At 42.5% G+C, this 21,112-nt stretch overlaps 1 protein-coding gene across 1 annotated transcript in view; it reads left to right on the forward strand.

The window, feature by feature from the left end:
- Positions 1–21,112, forward strand: part of FBLN2 (fibulin 2) — a 112,302-nt gene that overhangs the window by 39,428 nt on the left and 51,762 nt on the right.

A 21,112-nucleotide genomic window follows, 5' to 3' on the forward strand; every position in this document is an offset into this window, starting at 1 on the left:
CTGTCTATGGATGGAAAGAGAAGCATAACCAGGAGGGAGTTTGCTGCTTACATTTTTTGGTGATTAAGTGGGATATAAATAATTGAAATAAATAAGCCACAGCACCACCACTGAGAAATCGCTCTCTCATGTTCCTTCACGTCCTGTGAGTGACAGAAAGAGACTGGTTTCTGAAGCTGGCCTTAAAGTCCTGGTGTGCTCAAACAGTTTCTCTTGTGCAGCGGCAGCAAGAGGCCCCATTAGCGAAAGCATGCCTCTAGTTAAGAACAGTTTCAGGTTAAGAACGGACTTCCAGAACGAATTAAGTTCATAACTAGAGGTACCACTGTACTTCTTCAGATATGCACATCTGAGACAGAGCACAATCAAATAATCAAATTCTGCCTTCCAAGTCCTTATACTTAATTTATTTAAAACATACCTCATAGAAATGTGCAATAATTATTCTCAAATGTTGCTGTAGCTATTTACCTTGGCTTTGCAAATTCCATAAGGGAATTTCTGTCTTCTGGGCAGAAATAATTTACATGAAGATGCATAAAGCAATGACAAGAAATTAATCCTGTGGTTACTCTTTCAGAGTGCGAACACGGGCTGAATTTAATGAACCAAACTTTGCTTTGGAAAACAGAGCGTTTCTCACACATCCCGTGACAGAAGTCCTTTTCAGTTGTTCTCTCACATGTAATTCCCACCCTCACAGGAGTCTGCTGCAGTCATTGGCTGTGCAGAGTTCTAAATTACAAGAGGACAGCAGAGGACAGTCGCTGCTGCAAAGGTTTTGCATGACTATATGGTAGTCACTTTCCTGTTTTATGCTCTGTAAACTGCTCTGAGGTGTGTGTTTATTTAACAATAAATTTTATGAAATAAATAAATACTAAAGAAATTACAAATATTAAATAAATAATTTTAAAACATACTATAATCGTGTGACTAAAATTACACGCCTGGGTAGCCTTGCTGGAACAAAACAAAAACAAAAAAAGTCTTCGCAGACACTAAAAATAATCCAATGAAAGCATTTGTCTAATATCATCGGCCAGGGAGTTAGTGGTTTTTAGCCAAGATAAGTCATTGCAACCTCCAGATTCAACTTTCTGGAAGGGTGCAAAGATCAGTGGGGAGTTCTGACCACCAACTGAGGGGGTTTCCAAAGGCATCTGGTGGTCCATCATTGGAAAGAGGATGGACTAGATTAAAACTTCATAGAATTATAGAGTTGAAAGGGACCCTGAGGATCATCTAGCAATGCAGAAATACGCAGCTGTCGGACTGAACCTCCAACCTTGGAGTATTTAGGCCTTGGCTAAATACAGGCAGAGCTTTCCTTGTATTTTAATATAGGTGCAAAAAAAAAAGAGCAACATTTCTTGTCCCATTAGGAAGAGAAGGTATGAAGCGGTCCCAGGGCTCAAAGTATAAAAGAGGTGTTAATGGCAGCACACACAACCTTTTATGTGTTTGGGTTACACATGCGCCATCTTAAAGAAATTGTGAAAGCAGGATTCTGAATGGGGCTCTCAAACATATTGCAAGTCAGATTATCGACATCTCAGGAGGCATGAAGTCATGCTGAAGCCTGTTTTATCACGGTCAGGGATTCAGCTTTGCTGTGGAAAGAGTAGATAAGGCTTGCTGATGTCATTCTGCAGCTACTGCAGAAAGAGTTCACACTGGCAGAGTCTCTGGAAAGAAAGAAAAAACAATAATCTTCACACTTCAAGGGCTTTCTTGTCTCTTACCCCAGGAGGTCTGTCAAGCTCCAGTATCCCTGTGGTGTGCTGCTTCCTTACAAAAAAAGGGTGGGGGCCCTGACTCAGATTTAAAGGGTGTTTTTTTTTCCAGCCAAAGGGCATTAGATTATTAATGCTGAAAAGAGGCATTCTTCTCAAATAATTTATTTCCTTAAGAATATTTCCAATGTTAGAAATCATGCCAACTTTGCCTTCCTCCCCTTCCAGAATGTGCAAAGAAAACATGAAAATGGTTTGGCTTTGTGCACAGGAAGCTTTTCCAAAAGTTTTGGTTGCCACGAATGAATTTAGCTCTGGGGACTTGGAAATATTCAACTGTTACCCTATATGCTTTGAGTCGTTCACATGTGAAAGCTTTTGTGGTATGATGACATTCTCAGTGATCTCTGGCTCATCTTGAGAAAAGCAAAATAATGGCTTGTCCGCATTGGGTCTGTTGCAGAGGATGTAGTATGTATGATGCTGGCTTGCATCTATATAGACTGAGAATATGCCTGTGTTGATTATTCTGGGCACCTTTGTTGCTTTTGATCAGCTGATTGTCAAGGCTTGCAAAGCACTGGGCAAGAGGCTTTGTAGGTAGCATTGATTGGCCTGCAATACCTATTTTGGTTCAACTGTGTTTTTACCTGCCCCACACCTGATAGGTCACGTGGGTGTAGCTTGACCAAAATGACCTCATGAGCCAAATGGGGAGGATCTGCTGGTCCCCCTCTGTTGAACGAGAGTATTCTTTCTGACAATCTGTATGGACAAAAATTTAGAGACGCCATACTGGAAGTTCTAGAATCTAATGCTGGGATTTATGTTTATTTGTTCACTGTATCCCAATGACATGGAGTGCTTAAAGATTTCTGCTGCTGTTCAACTTAGTCACCTGTTTGTTTAAGACGAAAGTGCTATCAACATGCTGATGGCACTTAGCTCTGTTTCTCCTGTTTATCTTATCCAGACATAGGCAAACTCAACCCTCCAGATGTCTTGGGACTACAACTCCCATCATCCCTGACCACTGGTCCTGTTAGCTAGGGATGATGGGAGTTGTAGTCCCAAAACATCTGGAGGGCCGAGTTGGCCTATGCCTGATCTTATCCAAGTGTAGCAGCTGATGTTCTGATCCTCACAAGGCATTTGAGACCAGTCATTTAAGAAACTTCTACTGTATATGATTCGTATCATCAAGCACAACTCAGGCTGCTGACTGTGCCCTTTGAAACCCTACACTATAAATTGATTTTGAGCATGATATCCAAATTGCCTTATCTCAAATTTATTTAGAAGATTTCCGTGCTGCCCTCCCTCAAAAAAAAATCAACATGCATGTATGCTGCCTGATCACTGGAGACCTTGTACTGTCTACCAAATTGTCAAAAGTGACATGGGGGACCTAGAATGTCCTCCATAGAAAAGTCTTCTTGGCCTCCTCCCTCCTGTTTAGATGATAACTGAAAGAAATACCCGCTTTGAAGGAGAAAGGAGATTAAATGTTTCTTTGTTTTTCTGACACTGGGTTGAATCCAGCTAAATCATTACAAGGATGGAATGACATCTGCAAACACAGTGGAACTTCCACTCCCTCTTCTCCTGTCCTGTGTCCCCCATTTACACCCCAAATCTGCTCCAGAAGTTTGGGGGAGCCCCCGGAGCAAATTTGGGGACACAATGCAGAAGGAGAGGAAGTTCCATCGCACTCTCAGAAATGATTCTGGGCAGGCAACTCTTTAGTTGGATAGAACCTATCTGCATTACTCTGTGTTGACTGACAGTATTCTTTATCGGCATTAATTGTTTGCTCTTTTGTGATATACTGTGTGTGTGTGGTTTGGTCAGAACGGAGACCACAGTATTCAGGGAGTGTTGCTTCTGACTAAGCACGCATAGCTATAATGCTGTTGGCGATCATGGGTACATTCTGGTGGAAAGGCAGGATGTAAATATTTTCAAATCTATATATCTTTGCACACATTCACGATCTGTGGCCAGTTTCTCAGCTGGCATAAGTCAAAACAGAATTTCAGTGTCTCTCGCTGCTGTGGATGTAGCTCTGCCAATTTACACAAGTCAAAAGGCTGGTCCTTGGATTGTATAGTCTGCCTTTTGTGTTTTATTTCCTTTCCAGTCCCTCCGCCCCTTGGTAGGTGGTATGGAATAGGCATTTAATTAGTTGCAGGCTGCAAATGACAACCAACCCCCTCACATTGTTTACATTTCTGAACCAGACTCTTTCTGGAATGTGCTCTGTGGTTGAATATATTTGGAGTCTCCATAGGCCACATTATAGTTTGTATTTATGAGACGATAGCAATCTTTTCTACTGTACTGAGAAAAAAGGAATTCCGTTCCAAATAATAGACTTGACTGCATATCTTGCTAATTTTATGGTAATAAAAATCTTTGACATGATACAGTTTCCTGAAGCGCTGGCTACGTGTAGCTGTGAAAGGTCTCCTTTGCTCTCTCCTTACCACAAATAGTGTGTAGTGCCAGCCAGGTGATGCATTGCTGCATGTGCTTGACCTGGGTGCTAGGAATGGAAAAACTAGGATGCCCAGAGGCAAGGTATATCCTGACCATTTCAGAGACAGTATGGTATAGAGTGGTATAGTATGGTATAGAGTGTCCGACTAGGACCTGGGAGACCAGGACTCCAATCTGCCCTCAGTCATAAAGCCCACTGGGCCAATCATTCTCTTTCAGCCTAACCTACCTCACAGGGTTGTTGTGGAGATTAGATGAGACCGGGAGAAACCTGTATACCATCCTGAGCTCTTTGGAGAAAAATGTGGGATCTAAATGCAATAAACAAGTTAAAAAGATTTGCGGACTGGATGTTTATGTATTACAGTGGTACCTCGGGTGAAGAACTTAATTCGTTCCAGAGGTCCGTACTTAACCTGAAACTGTTCTTAGCCTGAAGCACCACTTTAGCTAATGGGGCCACCTCTGCCACTGTGCCGCTGCCGCCGCACGATTTCTGTTCTCACCCTTAAGTAAAGTTCTTAACCCGAGGTAATATTTCCCGGGTTAGCGGAATCTGTCATTTGAAGCATATGTAACCTGAAGCGTATGTAACCCGAGGTACCACTGTGTTATATTTTTACTTCTCTGAAGAGCTTAGGATGCTGTACCTCGTTCTCAAAGTACACTTAGGCTGGATCTAGACACATCAAAGAAGCGTTTCAGTTCAACGTGTTTTTGTATGAGAAACTGTGTTGGTAAAAATGGAACTCCGTAGCGCCCTCTGGTGTCACAGTGTTATAATGCAAATATGAAATGCTTTTTCTTTACCAATCTAGCTGAGACCTTAGTAATATGGATGGAGCAGCTTACTTGTTTCTGTCTGATGAGTCACTGGGACAAAGCGCCTGGCTAACAGCTTGTGGCTACGTCTTGTAGTTAAGTTTAACCAGCAGTACAACCTTGGGAGGTTGTGGACTCTCCTTCCTTGGAGGTCTTTAAGCAGAGGTCGGATGGCCATCTGTCTTGGATGCTTTAACTGAGATTCCTGCATTGCAGGGGGTTGGACTAGATGACCATTGAGGTCCCTTCCAATTCTATGATTCTACACAAACTAAATAGACCTCATCTTTAAACCAGGGAAATCTAGACTCTCAAACTAATCATATCTAACTATGAAATCTGTAATATAATAATAATATGATGTAGGAATAACTTGCTCTGGATCACGGATAGCATTTCAGAGCAAAAGGACTCCTTTATGGCAAAAATGTGTACTATGTACATTTTGTAACCATCTGGTTTACATAAACTACATTGGATCCAAGGACTTTTTCTTGAGACATGTCAAAATAAAGATTTTTAAAAATTATTTGGCTTAGCTTTTGGTGCCTCATGTTAAGCTGGCAAAGGTGGGAATGTTTGTGTCATAATAAATATTTTATCCAACTACAGTGGTACCTCAGCTTACAGACACTTCAGGTTACAGACGCTTCAGGTTACAGACTCCGCTAACCCAGAAATAGTACCTGGGGTTAAGAACTTTGCTTCAGGGTGAGAACAGAAATCGTGCGGTGGCAGTGGGAGGCCCCATTAGCTAAATGGGGCTTCAGGTTAAGAACAGTTTCAGGTTAAGAACGGACCTCCAGCACGAATTAAGTTCTTAACCTGAGGTACCAGTGTATGTCCTACACAGAGGAGACCTGTTGAGATTAACAAACCTGTTAGCTATGCCCAATAACTTCAAGGGGTCTACTCTGAGTAGGACCAGCATTGGCTACAACCCACAGTGATTCCAAGGCTTTGGGGACAAAGCAGGCTAGAACTCTTGCCACTGAATGGTTTTTTTGGAAAGAGGAATAATACAAAAACTCAAAGCAAAAGCAAATAAGGAAAGCAAGAAAGCAATTCAACAAGCAGCTAAAAGACCCACTTTGGAAGAGAAAGGAGCATGTTGCTTCAGTTACTGTGTCCAATCTCTTTTCCAGCAATGACTACATCACAAAGAACCAACTTACCTGCATTTCAATTTCCCTCCTCAAAACTTGTTCCCATTCTGAAGTCATATACGATACTTTTTTAAAACAACAATATCTGCTTTTGTCACCATTGGCTATTGCTGCCATCGTTACGTGAGGTTGTATCTAACAAAATCATTTTGCGTGGGGAATGACTTCAGCAAGAATTACCTCTCCTCCTCCTCATGTGTATTGCCCTTCCCAATCTGCTCCAGGTTTCCCCACAACTCCCCACAGCAGACTTTGGGGTGATGTAGGGTGGCGTGCAAGGGGGAAGAGGGAGGGGGGAAGTCCTGTTTCACTCACCGAAGTTGAAAACCAGTTGCTGGAAAACACATGAGGGGAGAGTGCTCTTGTGTTCGAATCCTGCTTGGAGGTTTCCCACAGGCACCTGGTTGGCCACTGTGAGAACAGGATGTTAAAAATACATGGGTTACCAGTGGCTTGATCCAGCAGGCTCTTCTTATGTTCTTAAGGTTGGATTCTGTTACTACTAGATTTCTGTTTTTATCTGTTTTTTTAACGGTACAGTGGTACCTTGGTTCTCAAACTTAATCCATTCCAGGAGTCCGTTCGACTCCCAAAACCATTAAAAAACCAAGGCGCAGCTTCCGATGGGCTGCAGGAACTTCCTGAAGTCAAGCAGAAGCCACGTCAGACGTTCAGCTTCTGAAAAATGTTCGCAAACCGGAACACTTACTTCCGGGTTTGCGGCGTTCGGGAGCCGATTTGTTCAACAACTAAGCCATTCGGGAACCAAGGTTCTGTTATCATTTACATTTTTCTACTCTGCTTAGACGTTTGAAGCAGTTTTGAAATACTTTTGAAATAAATAAAAAATGTTTTATCTTGTTTTCTGGGATCAGCTGGAGCTGTTTCCTTTCCCTTTCTTTGACGCTGTACATCTGCTCTCTTGCTCATGGTGCATAGTAGTTTGGCTTGAGTGGGTAGACTTGTGGAAAGCTGATCAATGATCAATGGGTGGCAGTAAAATTGTGGCAAGGCTGGACGGTGTTTCGATCTCTTCTAATTCTGTGATATATTTGTACAGGCGGAGTGGGGGGAGCATGAAGAAGATGGCAAGGATTATATGAAAGAGCCTTGGGAATTGGACAGGATTATCTTCATAGTCATTCCACTTGAAACCACTTGGAGCTGTCATTCTTTAGCATTGCTTCTGAGAGAGAGAAATCTAGCACATTATTGGTTTCCTAGGACAGTCACTTCTCATACACACTAACTGGGTCTGAACTGGCGGTGACTGACCAGGAAAATGAACTGGGGGTGGGGAGTCATGGAAATGTTAGTCATTAGGAAATTGATCAGAAATAAAACTGCTACTGTCATAATGCTTTTATACAAATCTGCATTTATTCCACCTGGAATAATGTGTACAGCATTTCAGAAATGGGGAAAGGGCAGAAGAGAGGAACTGAAATAATTGGGGGGGGCAGGAGCTACTTGAGGAAAGGTTGTAATGTCTGAAGCTTAGGAGAAAAGCAAGTAAAGAGGGAACAAAGTAGAGGTGTATAAAATTATGCATGGTGTCATGAAAACTGATGGGGATAAGTTTTTCTTCTCTCATACTCTTAGGACCCAGGAGGCAGCAATGCTTCTGAATTCAGTGCCTCATGTTCCCATTCCACATTGAGGACTCAGCTATAGAGCTGCAAATAAAACATTTTAAGTGTGCTGTAAAGTGTATTATACAAATGTGGCACTAGATGGCGATTGTGAGCTATGGCAAATTCAATATATGTTTTCAAAACTTTTATAAAAAGCATTTTCACAATGTTTTTTTATATGTGTGTAGATTCGATCCCAGACTCTGGTGCGCTAAACATCAACTGTTTAAATATTTTTTTTGTGTTTCTATTATCTTTATGTTTTTCCACAAATAGTAAATTTGAGACTAAACTGTAAAGCGGAGATGCGTTTTATATGTTAAGTATGTTCCCAAGTGTTGTTTTATATCTTGCAGACTATGGTTGGGGTTTTGGAATTCTTGATATGGCTGATCCTCAGGCTAATTTGTCATTTGAAGTGGTTACCATCAATTGCTTGCCTCTTGTGGGGAATACAATTTTAAAATATCCTCCTCTTCATGTGGCCAAAAAAATGAATCATTAGGTTATTGTATTACTTCAGATGTCTGGTATTTATTATGCATACAATCAAGGAAGAAAGGGTCTGAGAGTCTACCAAGATTCCCTTTGCAATATTTACCTAGAAACTTGATTGACTAGTGCAATCTTATACACACCCACTTAGAAATAAGTTCCACTGAGTTCAATAGGGCTTACTACTATGTAAGTGGATATAGAATTGCAGCCTTAGATGTATTTCTTTAGTACAGAACTGTAGCTCTACAGATGTTCCTAGACTGCAGTTCCATTATCCCCGACTGTTGACCCTGCTGATGGAGTCCAAAAACATCTGGAGAGCCACCAGTTCCCCATCCCTTCTATACTTGCTTTGATGTACAACTATGATCCACGTTTCTCTAGATAACCATCTGCTTTGTTATTTCTTTACCCGTTTCTGCAAATTAAGGGCATAATTCCCCCAAAGATAAACACCTTAAGTGTCACGGATTTCAAATGGAGAAAGTTCAGCAGCAACTCTCCTGCTGTAAATAATTAGTGCTTAAAAGAGCTTCAGTTTTGGATGAGTAAGGTCTATAACGTGTATCCTTACTTTTTAGCAGATTGCTGCAAGAAAGCTCCACTGTTATTAAAGTCTGGCAAAACTTCCCTAATGAGAAATTAACAGGGCATCTCCTGGCACCACTTTTCGAGAACAGCAAATTAGCCCTAGCATACTACTGAGTATACAGAACAAAACATTGCAGCTAGACTGGGGACTGGGAGTGGCCACTGAAACCATACAACACCAGTCCTGAAAGACCTACATTGGCTCCCAATACGTTTCCAAGCACAATTCAAAATGTTGGTGCTGACCTTTAAAGCCTTAAACAGTCTCCATCCCCATCATTCAACCCAGACACTGAGGTCCAGCTCCGAGGGCCTTCTGGCATTTCCCTTGCTGCGAGAAGTGAGGTTATGAGGTTATAGGGAACCAGGCAGAGGGCCTTCTCGGTAGTGGTGCCTGCCCTGTGGAACACCTTCCCATTAGATATCAAGGAAATAAACAACTACATGACTTTTAGAAGACATCTGAAGGCAGCCCTGTTTAGGGAAGTTTATAATGCTTGATTGTGTTTTTAATATTCTGTTGGGAGCCACCCAGAGTGGCTGGGAAAACCCAGCCAGATGGATGGGGTATAATTAAATGATGATGATGACGATGCTTCACCAAATTTCCCTGGGAGAAATGGTTTTTCAGGAGTGAGGACCACTATTAGGAGCGAGAGCAGGCTTGGCTTCACAGATGAGGTGGGATGAAGCAGCTGCCTCATGCGGTGGGCACCCCACCTGTCCTGCCTTCTTTGCTGCTGTGGAGAGGTGGCATTGGTATCAGTGTTGATTTCTGGCGAGATCTCATGAGATCCCACTTGGAATCTGCCACCTCTGCTTTGCACCACTGCCATGTGGCCTTGATAAGGGATGATGGCAGGGCAGGGCAGCACTTCCTATTTGGTCTCAAGAGGTGAAATGGGAAGTGCCGCCCCTGAGTGTGAGCAGCACAGCTTTTTCTTTTTCTTTTTTAAAGTGTTCGTTTTGTTTTGTTTTCTGCTGTTGCTGCAAGCGGCTACAGTGGCAACTGTGTTGGCAGCTTGCCAATTTGCATCTTTGCAATGCACTGCTACATTGTAAGGGGAAAGCAGCAGTTCACCACAAAACATGATGGTGGATATCTAGTGAAAACACAAAGAGTGGCCTCCTTTTGCTAGGGTTGGGGGATGAGAAAAAGAAACCACTGAGAAATGTGTTTTCTAAAGTGACTTGTACGTATTCAGTCAAGTCCTACTCGGGGTAGAACCACTGAAATGAATGAACTGTTCTGATTAGGACTAGCATTGCATGCCACCCTGACTTCCACAATCTCTTTGCAATAGTATATGTAAGTCGTTGCCGTCAGTTGTCCCTCCACATGTTTTTAGTTCTTGATGTGTAGAGCTGGAACATAAACATCAATCCTCATCAACCCCCCCCCCAATGCCTTTGGACACAATCCGCTTACTGGATGGGGGCATAGCTGTCAACCTTCCCCTTTTTTGCAGGAAATTCCCTTATTCCAGCGCTGTTTCCCGCTACTATCCTGGATTGTTAGATATCCCGTAGACTGTCCCAGGGACAGGTGAGGCTGCTGACCCCTTATTTTTGAGGCTGCTGATCCCTTATTTTCAAATCTGAAAGTTGACAGCTATGGTTGGGGGCAATCCTTTTCTAAAAAATGAAGGCAAGGACCATATATCCAGCTGCAAATATTTGGGACATGACCCAGCCAAAGTTGAGAACATTTAATTCCCAATACTTCCTAATGGATAATAACAGTGCAGTCATATCCATATCTACTCAGAAGTAACTGCCATTGGACTCACAGGTAATTGGTTACAGCAGGGGTCGCCAACATGGTGCCTTCTAGAGGTTGCTTAGCTACAACTCCCATCAGTGCTGACCAATGGCCTTGCTGAATGGGGATGTTGGGAGTTGTAGTCCAAAGCAACTGAAATGTGCCGCCTTAGCTATCCCATGGGTATAGAATTGCAGCACTGAGCATCTCCATCACTCCCACTGAAATCAATAGGACTTAATGGGTCCTTGATTGTGATTTGATTGTGTCCTTTACTGTCCACTTTTTAATCCTTCCAGCAGTGTCTAAAAAGGGCATGAATTGATCATTCTGAGAATGCATTAGTTTTTAATGATGTGGAAATTACTATTTTGTAGGGGGAAATACTTATGCAGCACCAATTTATTTTATTTTAATGACTTGAGGTCTGCTACTGAGCATCATGTCACACTGTGTGTTGTGGTGGCCCTGCTCCCAAAATGTAAAGAATGTTAGAATCGGTGCTTTGGAGGCAAGATGTTACATGCCAGAAATGTTACTATTTTGCACAATTTATCCGACAGCTCCCCTGGATGATTATATTTTACCAGGCATTGCCTACACAATTTGTATCTTTGCAGTCATAAATATGAAAAAACTTTCAAAAGCTGAGATTCTTTGTCTAGTACCTCATTTGGTGGAGGGTTTTGGTATGAAATCACAGCATATACACTGGGTATTTTTAGGGATGTGTTCTTGAACTGCAAATTACATATATGGAGCGATTCCAATTTATTTTTGCAAAGTGTACTGTAGGGAAAGTAGTCGTTATTTTGGAAGAAAACATAGTTATGACTTAGCCAGACATCTTTGCTATATCCCACATGTTTTAAATATGTCCCAAAACAAACTTTCCCCCTTTAAAATTCCTGCATCCCCTCTTAAGTGTGAGTAAACCACTTCAAGATAATTTTTAAAATAATACAAGAGATTTGGTGTATTAAAAGAATATCTTGGCCAAGTTACATGAAATAAAGTAGCTGTAGTTTTATGGTGACTTCATCATGCATTATAATTGGTTGTGGTGAAATTGCAATGGTGAAATGACTTTGTGCGTATGATACATGCTATGAATGCAGATGGCTTCAGGCTAGATGATCTGGTGACCTGCATGGACTTATGGGGCAGCTCAGGCTCCCTTGTGCCCCAGAGAAGAGGGAAGCGGTGGTGTTAGGCCTCTGAAGATAGCCCTCAAACTGGGTGCTCTAGCATTTTAGCTCTAGAGATCAGGAGGGAGGAGTTCTGGCATGGAAGTGACCACAAGATTCACCTTTGTAAAATTTGGAAGCAACCCCTTCTGTTTGCAACCCACTTTATGTCAAATTGTTCAATCTGAGCTCTCTCTTCTCTTCTGAAGAACGAAACAAAAAAACCTGCTAGAATTAGATGCAGATGGCAGGTGTGGTTGTCTCTCCTGGGGTGCCAATTTGAATAAATTATTGTGGGGGCCCAGATATGCCCCACCCAGCATAATCGATCACATGACGCAGTACACACACACCATTTGAATGGCAGTGCCCATCAACTTTGGGGGGCTCAGCCCCCACAAATGCTTTATTGGGTGGTGAAGCCCTCATGGCCCCTAGGAGTTGGCTCCTATGGTCTCTCCTCTGGGGATGAAGCCTGAAAGATAGGTGGAGTGGTTCTGCTGCAATAACAGACTTTACCATTTGGGGGTTGGAAAACAGAAATCATGTTCCCTCTTCTAGTTTTTTTTGTGGGTGGGGACAATCACATGAAGACTGGGGGCAAGATGGAGGTTCTCCTGGATAAGAAACCTTCCGAAAATCAAGTCAAAGAGTGGCACAGAAGCTATCAGGCTTAGGTGATTAAAACTGGAAAAGTCCGTTTTTCTTGCACAATCATGCAAAGTTCATGACTGAATATAAAGATAACATTTATGACTATGGTTCTGATAGTTCCTGGTGACTTCCTCGGCTTGCTCATAACATAAGCAGACAGTCATTTCAGATGATATTTCCCAGTTATCCTACAAACACATACAAAAGTATTTCAATATTGGGAGGCAGGGGAATGTTGACTAATCCCATCTCTCTCGACCACCTCTCTCACAATGAATTTTAACAGCAATTATAGCTCCAAGTGCAGACATTTCCTAGGGACTTCAGAGCTGGCCAATTTTAATGGATCAAGGCTTAGCTTTGGACTATCAACTTTTTCCTTAATCCAGGAAATACCTTGGACCGCAATCTTAATTGCTGACATTCTTCTGCAAGCTCTGATTATGACAGCTAATAAAGCGACAAAAGTAGGAAGCCATAAGGAGCAACAGTGCTTGACCTTTTGTAAATGTTATGTTTACTTGGCCCAGAACATAGTAAGCAGACACCATCATCTGTAATTGTAAAGATGGTTCTACAGACTGGTTGATGTCTATCCTCAGCCTTTGAGCTTGTGTCCCTCCCCCCACCCCCAAAAAAGAGGTTTTGACATCTTCATGTCTATTGAGAATCTGAAGCATTTCCTTCCTATTAATAGCCAGTGGCCTCTGGCCAAACACCCTGTCAAAACCTCTCTTATCTAGAAGGAACTGGGCTTTTGAGGTGTTTGGGATTTGAAAGCAAATGCTCGACTCACAACACCACATTATCTTGCCTTTGGCTCTGGCTCTCATCAGTGCAGATCATGACAGCTGAGATAGGGCGCCCAAATTGCAACCCACAGATCCTGCCCACACCTTGGCTATTTTCAAGGCAGCAAGAAAAGATGCTACACTTTCTGCCATATCCCTTCACATGCTCTGCTTGTTCATCTACATTGATGCCCTAAGGCATTCTGGGCAGATAAAGGTGGCAGGAGGTGGCAGCCTTGGATGGCGATTTGCAGTGTACCTGCACCTCAACTAAAATCAGGTTAAAGGCAGAGGAGAGGGGATAAAATGGATGTTGACAACTGGTGTCAGCCCTGGTGAGCCTACCTGGCCTCATGCGCCCCAGCATTTGGCAGCCATGTAGACTGCTGGTGGTGGCCCTGCTCTGAGCCCTGTTGTCTTGATGCAAAGCAGCTTCCAGCACCATGCTGAGAGGCAGAAGGAGAGCAGATCTAAGCAATGTAGTGGTGCTGTCCTAAGTAATGCAGCCTCTGAAGTTGCAATCCACTGGAGTAGGTGACTGAGCCTTGTCCAGTTGCCAAGGGAAAGTGGGGGCTCCTAGCATGGCTTCCTCCACTGTGCTGCCTAGCACAGCCAGCCTCAAACATTTTGCTGCCCAAGAAAAAAGTGTGAGGTGATTATTATTATTATTACAGTGGTACCTCAGGTTAAGTACTTAATTCGTTCCGGAGGACCGTACTTAACCTGAAACTGTTCTTAACCTGAAGCACCACTCTAGCTAATGGGGCCTCCTGCTGCTGCCGCGCCGCCGGAGCACAATTTCTGTTCTCATCCTGGAGCAAAGTTCTTAACCTGAGGTAATATTTCTGGGTTAGCAGAGTCTGTAACCTGAAGCATATGTAACCTGAAGCGTATGTAACCTGAGGCACCACTGTATTATTATTATTATTATTATTATTATTATTATTATTATTATATTTAAAAAATCTAAGTGGTGTACAAAAAAGAAGCAACAACAGATAACTTAAAACAAAATATTACAAAAGTACACAACATTTTGATTTCACCCCCTGAGGCACATTCCACTATCTCTCGAGACAGATGGATGCCAACAACAGAAGCCTGCAGCCAACGGATGCCATCTGTTGGCTGCAGAGACAGCTAACTCATAACTGCTGTCTCCTATGTTGTTTTTGCTGCATTAACTGCACTGAAGTGACCTCTCTGAGTCACAAGCTTTTGAGTAGTGTTTATGGAGGTCCTGGGTTGCCCAGACAATAAGACCCCACTCTTGGTCTCGCTGTTGTGTTCCAAAGGAAAGCAGAGCAATATATTTGGCACCAGCTTGGCTGCAGGTGTTGACAGAAGGAGGTGTACAAGGAGCCACCCAACCTTCTTAGGGACAGCACTCCAGATTTGTGTGCCATTTACTCCATAGCCATTTCTTCTCCAGAAGATGTCCCGCAGAGCAGGACAGGTATGGATTTTTCCTTGGGGTGTAATCCTGAAGTCTTTCTCATGAATGAGTATAGCTGCAAGGTAGTGCGCGTTTAGGATCAGAGTTTCCTTCTCCCAGGTTGACGAGCCTCATCTGCCCTCATTTTTCTCTACAGAGTGTGCAGTAAGCACTGCTCAATCATATATATACACTTGTGTTCAGGTAGGTAGCCGTGTTGGTCTGATGCAGTCGATATATTGTCCAGTAGCACCTTAGAGACCAACTGTATTAGGGCAGCCATACATCCGGAATTTCCCAGACATAGCTGGGATTCGGCCATTGGAAACATCACCCTGGGCAGAAAATGCTTTAATGTTTGGGAAAATCCGACCATATGGCAACTCATGTTGGATGTGTGGATTTTGGTGAATATCCTTAAAAATAGCTCAAAAACTTCATTGGTTGTGGTTTTTTTTTGTTTTTTGAGATTTTGCAAACACACACACACCTTTGACCAAAGAAAGCTCAACAACTTTTGTGTCCAGATTTCACTTTTTCGCCAGCCAGCCTCCTTATTCAAAACAGTCAGATCTAAAAGCCTGCTGGAATAAAAAAGAATTCATCTGCAGTGGAAGGACAACAAGGAGTGAGCCAATCTAACGTCTCTAGGGAGGGAGTTCCAAAGTCTGAGAGCAGCCACCCAGAAGGTCCTCTCCCACTTCCCCATCAAGTGTGCCTTTGAGGATGGTGGAACCAAGAGAAGGGCCTCTTATTTTCCTGGCACCACTGTTAGTATTGTGTGAAGTAGTAATGGATTTATTAAGCTACCAAGTTGAGGCACTGATCCTGAAGACAGGATGTAATTTATTTGAAGAGAACTTTCAAGTTTGAAGGATCTTTGAGTATCAAAAGAGAGCCTTTACCTTTTCCCCATGAAAACCCGGAGCTAATAAATTATGCTTTCATGGAAACGTTATAGATTAAGCATGCTGAATTAGTTGACCTCTGTCTCAGATGGTTCAAAGTTCAAAGTAGGAGGATTATCCTACACTCTGGCCAGAGGGAATATTAACTTGCCTGTTCATTTGCATTAGGAGCAAAGTCAACCAAATCATTCAGGCTTATGGTTATGTGCATATGCTCATGGGGTGAGGAGATAGCTCTATTTATCTGCTTTTTCTAGTTGTCTTTTTTCAGACTAACTGGATTTTTAACCTGAGAAATCAAGCCGAAGAACATTTATGCAGCAAAGTGTAAGCTATGAACAAAGAGAGCATTATTGGAATCATATCAAAGACCCAAATTTAAAAAAAAATAAAAATGAACAAGCAATTTATGAAAGTATGACTTTGGAAGCAGATACGGCAATAGCTATAGAAGGAAAAATAAATTTATAAACAAACCATTTCTCTATATAAGATATCTTATAGATAATTTTGTATACGTGAGCAAAGGTGCTCTCAGGACAGAGAAATTACTTGCCTGCCTTAGTAATGCAAGTTATGTGATTCAGAAATATGAGACATGGTTCACAATGCTGTCCTTACAGTTTAAGGTATGGGTAGGCAAACTAAGGCCCGGGGACAGATCTGGCCCAATCGCCTTCTAAATCCGGCCCACGGATGGTCCAGGAACCAGCGTGTTTTTACATGAGTAGAACGTGTGCTTTTATTTAAAATGCATCTCTGGGTTATCTGTGGGGCATAGGAATTCATTCTCCCCCACCCCCACCCCCCACAAAAAAATATAGTCGGGCCCCCCACAAGGTCTGAGGGACAGTGAACCAGCCCCCTGCTGAAAAGGTTTGCTGACCCCTGGTTTAAGGCAATGAACTTGTATACCTCTGTTATGCAAGCCTTAAGAGGACACACAAGGCAAGAAGCTAGACAAGAACTTTATTGTCACTAATAAAGAAAAATACATAGTAATGGGAAACTCTTGACTCCACCCAGAAACAGCCACCTAATGTCCATTATTACACTTTCCAAACAATATAGTTTCCTTCACAATTCAATCTATTATTATTTGAAATCAAATAATTATTCCATATTCACAGTGGGTTGAATGGAATGATGGTATTGTTATTAGTGTTTCAATATTGTTTTATTCTTGTTTTGACCATCTTTGTCATATCAACCACAGTATGTATGTCTGTCTGTTTGTGTGTGGATATATAGGCACTAATGCAAGACTGAGGAACAAGTTTGTGTTACCGTCATTCCAATTCATGTTAGAAACATTGTAATTATTCTGGGTGTAATTATTTTTGACTAAGTGATACACAAAGTTGATCCACTGAAATCAGATACAGTATATAAATATAGGTACAGTATATTTAGAAAAATTCCAGGACTATGACAGGTTCATAATCAAATAAATTGTCAGAACCTGATAATTTTAGTTTCTTGGTTCTGCATATAAATATTTAGTTTCAAATGCCTGAAAGTGCGTGTCTCTCTGTGTGTATGTATACAGTATGTAGGTGAAATCCACTTTACCTGATTCTGTTTCAGAACCTCCATTTGATTGCATGGAGGCTGACATGAGACATAATACAGATAAAAACTATGAGTTGGCAAGAATACTAACAGCCTCAGTTCACTAATGCAACTGTCTTACTGTCCTTGGAGTTTTTTGTCTAGATAGAAAAGTAGATCTGTATTAGTAGTCCATATATTTCTGGAGAGGCTACTCAGAACTGATCTAGACACTAATGTGATCTAGACATCGGTTCCAAAAAGGATGCAGGCCACTTCAAGCAGGGCAGGATCTGGGATAGCCCCTAGCAGGTGTTATTCTAAAGCAGCAATGCGGCAGCAAGCAAAGGCTATAGCAGCCAAGACTGCTGCTTGTGGCTGGAAAGCCAAACAGGAAGTTTGTGACTGTTGCCATGGGAATAAAGGGGCAGTCCATTCTGTACTGAGCACCGGATGTTAGCTCAGTGGGTTTGTCATATGACCTGTGCTGGATGTACATGGGTGGAGGTGGAGTTTATTCTAACTGCTGATGAGTGCAGACATGTTTTCTCTGTACTGAAGTAAAAGACAGGAATAAAAGATGTAAATAGATTTCTGTCTGCTTCTTTCCCCTCCCTGGGGACACCAAAGGGGAGAGAGGAGCAGTTGGTGTGTTTTCCTCACAGCCTGAGGAAAATCGCCGGAACGGACCTCGAGTATGTTTATTCCTGCCGGGAGTCGCCGGAGGGAGGTCTAAGGAATTCAGCCGGTGCCTGAACAGATAGGCACATACCTCAAGACGGGCTAGAATTCCAACAGCAGGTGTGCCAACTCTAAGGTGGGGAGGTGTCTTCGGCCCCCTTAATTTATGTTGGAAGTGGGCTGGGCCTCCTCAATGCAGAGGGAGCAGAGGAGGCCAAGTGTGGAGCTCAGTGCAGCACAGTTTCAGTGGCTGGCTGCTCTAGAGGGCTCAGCCTTCAGAAAATGTGATGTCACACATGTGAGCTGTGTGCAGGGCCCCCTCAATTTTGGAGGCAACTTGACCCTTTGTGTTAACTCCCAGAAGCAATGGAATTCGCTTTGGTAAGGGTCTGAGCTTAACTGAGCAATTAACGTGGTAACTAGGCAGCTTCCATTATCATCATGTTCTCTGCTACTTGTTAGAGCTTACGAAGGAGGGAGGGCAAGAAGATGATGAGAAACTGGAGAATTTGATTCTTTGATTGAAGTCTGAATTCCTGGGTTTGGGGAACAGCCAAGTGATGAATCCTCTAACTCTGGTCTCCTGCGTAGTGCTCTTCCTTAGACTGCATCTGAGGCCAGCTTGAAGTTGCAGGATTCTTGAGGCAAGGACCCAGTAATCCACCTCCAAATTTGACTGAGTCATCTGGTGTCCGCTAGATTATACCTTGTAGAATACATGTTCCATAGCACAGGTCTTTCTCTAATTCCAATACCAAATACACACTGTGGTGGTAGAAGGGCTGCAGTTTTATATTTTCACAATATGTACTAGCAAATGAGAAATTTCCTGTAATTTAGATGCTGTTTCTGACACTGAGATTTATATGTTTCCTACAAAAAAATTCCTCCTCAACTTCAAACCTTTCTGCAAAAGTTCATATTACCACAAATTATCTGTAATTTGTGTGAAATCAGAATTCATCTGGCCACTTCATTTGCAAACACTGCCCAGCCAAATCAAGCAAAGCTGTTAAAACCATCCATATATATATATATATTTCCAACATCAGCAAGTATTTTTACTCTTCCATTATTTCCACTGTGATAGCTGATCTGTGAGTCCCTTTTGGATATTCCTGCAGAAAAAAGTTCAAAGGCCATGTAGGACTAAACATTTTCTATAATTGCCTTTGTGCTTGCAACCTACACTTGAGATAGAGGCTGAAAAAATGCCATATTGCCCCCAAAGAGCAATAGTGGACAGGCAGAGTCCCCCCAACCCCAGGTGACCCCCAAGCGGAATAATGACTCAAGACAACGTGCTATGGGATTAAAATTGGCCACAACTTTATTCAGATGTAGGAAGACCTTGGTTCAGGCATTGGGCGTTTATCCTTCCCAGTCCCCAGCCTGGGAGACATCAGGGTTGGCTCCCAGTACATTTCTGAACACAATTTAAAGTGTTGGTGCTGAGCCTGAAAGCCCTAAACGGCCTTGGCCCAGTATACCTGAAGGAGCGTCTCTACCCCCATCGTTCAGCCTGGACACTGAGGTCCAGCGTCGAGGGCCTTCTTGTGGTTCCCTCACCTCAAGAACTGAGGTTACAGGGAACCAGGCAGAGGGCTTTCACGGTAGCAGTGCCCACCCTGTGAAACACCCTTTCACTAGATGTCAAGGAAATAAACAACTATCTGACTTTTAGAAGACATCTGAAGGCAGCCCGGTTTAGGGAAGTTTTTAATGTTTGATGTTTTATCATGTTTTTAATATTCTGTTGGGAGCTGCCCAGAGTGGCTGGGGAAACCCAGCCAGATTGGGGTGGGGTATAAATGATGACGATGATGATGATGATGAACTGACACCTGGCCTCACCCCAGTATGTATGCTTAGACAGACACCATTCCTTGGATCTACTAACCCTATTCCTGAAATCCTACATTATGGGAAGCATGCTTATTCTGCTTGCCTGTGCAATGAACATCATTCTGCCTCCGCCCCCAACCCTGAGGTAACATCCAATTGTTTCCAAAAGCTGAACTGTGGACAACAGAAGAAACTGGTTTTCTTTCTTTCTTTTAGCTTGCGGAACAAGCTTTTACCTGTGAGAGTTTAAAACTACATGACCAGTGAAAGCGGATAGTGTTCAGCCTGTCTGTCATATGCTTTGTTTGCTGACAGCACTGGATTCTTAAATGGTTTGCCAGCTGCATCTGTCTTGTAAATTGGGCTGGTAATTGAGTATGCCTAAAGCTACTGGCCACAAACCACTCATTTTGGAGTCATCCCATTGACCTTCTGTACTGAACCTGAGCACTGAGGGTCTCTCAACAAGCAAAGTTCAGCTTCTTTTTCTTGGAGGCCTTAAGGCCCTTAGGAGTCTGTTCTTCACTGAATATGGTCAATACTTGACTAATGATAATTCAATAAAAGACATGGCCTTTTAATGCAATATTACTCACATGAATATTGATCAAAACTGGTAACATTTGTTAAATCCTTGCTAGATAGTTATTCCTCTTGTATGCTGCATTGTTGCTTCTGCCATCAGCAATATAGAAGATTAATCAAAATTAGTTTTATGTAGAAACACTACAATCAAACGTGTATTTTGTGAGTGACACAACAAAAAGAAAATAATCCATATGGCTGCTAGGAAAGATAAAATACCAAATTCTGGAATTTAAGTTTCCAATGCGTATTTGAGTTTTGGTCCCTCCTGGCATTGGTTTTAGTGGTGTGGAAGCTGTTCCTCATCATTCTGTCATCTTGGAGAGTCGAAGTCACACCACAGTTCATTTTCATGATTGTGTTTCTCCTGCTCTGGTGTGGTAGGAGCCACAGAGAAAGCTCCTTCTATACAACCTTGGCTCTCCAATTATACCAAGTAGTATTCGAAGCAATGGCGTTGCACGGGTTCCTGTGCCCTCAAAAGCTGGAAGGGGCTCTTGGGAAGCAGGCTCGTTTTCGAGAAGTAAAATCTGGTTAACTGATCTTAACTAACACTTGCTGGGATGTGTTGTGAAACCACCTTGAAGAAAAATGCATTGCAGAACTGAAAATGCAAGTGGTCCCTGTATAAAAAATGTTGCAGTAAGGTGTGGCAGACATCTATGCCCTTTTACAGGATACTCCATTCCACCCCCACCCCTTCCTTGCTTTCAATTTCTCTCCCTTCCAATAATCAGCCAGCATTCTGTGGCCACAGAGGGCTATTT

The sequence above is a fragment of the Podarcis melisellensis genome (assembly GCF_964234715.1).
Source record: "Podarcis melisellensis genome assembly, chromosome: 2".
Classification (NCBI taxonomy): Eukaryota; Metazoa; Chordata; class Lepidosauria; order Squamata; family Lacertidae; genus Podarcis; species Podarcis melisellensis.